The sequence below is a fragment of the Equus asinus genome, chromosome 19, assembly GCF_041296235.1.
Source record: "Equus asinus isolate D_3611 breed Donkey chromosome 19, EquAss-T2T_v2, whole genome shotgun sequence".
Lineage (NCBI taxonomy): Eukaryota > Metazoa > Chordata > Mammalia > Perissodactyla > Equidae > Equus > Equus asinus.
The window spans coordinates 19,211,010-19,212,068 of NC_091808.1; positions in this window are offsets into that span (position 1 = coordinate 19,211,010).

A 1,059-nucleotide genomic window follows, 5' to 3' on the forward strand; every position below is an offset into this window, starting at 1 on the left:
AGCCGCTCCGCACAGCATGTGCTCCGGAGCCCACCCCGTGCTTAATAATTCAGGACATGTCAACAGCGTTTCAACGGCGGCACGGGCGACAGGAGCCAGGCCAGGGGAGGGGGCAGCCCCCAGCCCAGGACAGGGATCCCTGGTCTCTGCGTGAGACCTCGTCGGGCTGTCCCCCAAACTCTGGCTATACCCTAGCCACTCATAGGGTCCCCAGGTGGCCCCACTCCCGGGCCACCCAGGGTGCTGTATCAGACTCCTGAGCCCATTCTGCCACTTTTCTGGACCACACCCCAGGAAGGGGCAGCCAACTCCACCTCCCCACCTCCTGGCCTCCCTGACTCCTGACTCCAGTACCCAGCCACCACCTGACCCCACTACCCCACTCACAGCAGCTTCCAGAAACTCCTTGGGAGAGCCACTTGTTTGAATGAGGGAGGGGAGGGCAGGCAAGACAGACAAGAGGATGACAGTGAGTCCACCGAGATTCTCGGCTTCCCTGGAGCTTTACTCCGACTTCAACACCCACCATACCCCTGCCTACTCTGGGATGCTGGCCGCCCCCTCCCCCACTGTGCCCTCACCCCCAAACTCAGTCACTCATGTGTCTGAGACACAGGGCACCCTGGCTGACTTGCACATCTGTGGCCACTTTGCTTCCCCCAATCCCTTGCCACTGCCAGGCTGGGGGTGGGGAGAGGGTGTTGGGTAAGCAGGCCAGGGAGCAGAGAGGAGGTAATGATGTGGGGGAGGGTGTGGAATGGAGGGTGAGGCAGATCCCAAATGGGGATGTCAGAGGGAGTTGAGCTGTGCTGGGCTTGACTGGGAGGAGGGCTGGGGACCCCCGGCAGAGTGGGGCAGGGGAGCCCTGGGACGGCTGCTGTCTTGCGGAGGGGAAGCCTGCATGTGAGCTGTTACCACAGACAGCCACTCTCCCCTGTTGGCAGGCCAGGAGGAGCTGCCTCGGTGCCCCCAGGGTGGGGGCGGTCACACTGAGCAGACTGTGCTCTGGGGGGGCCGTGTGAGAGGCTGAGCCCTCACGGGGAAGGAAGCACTTGTCCC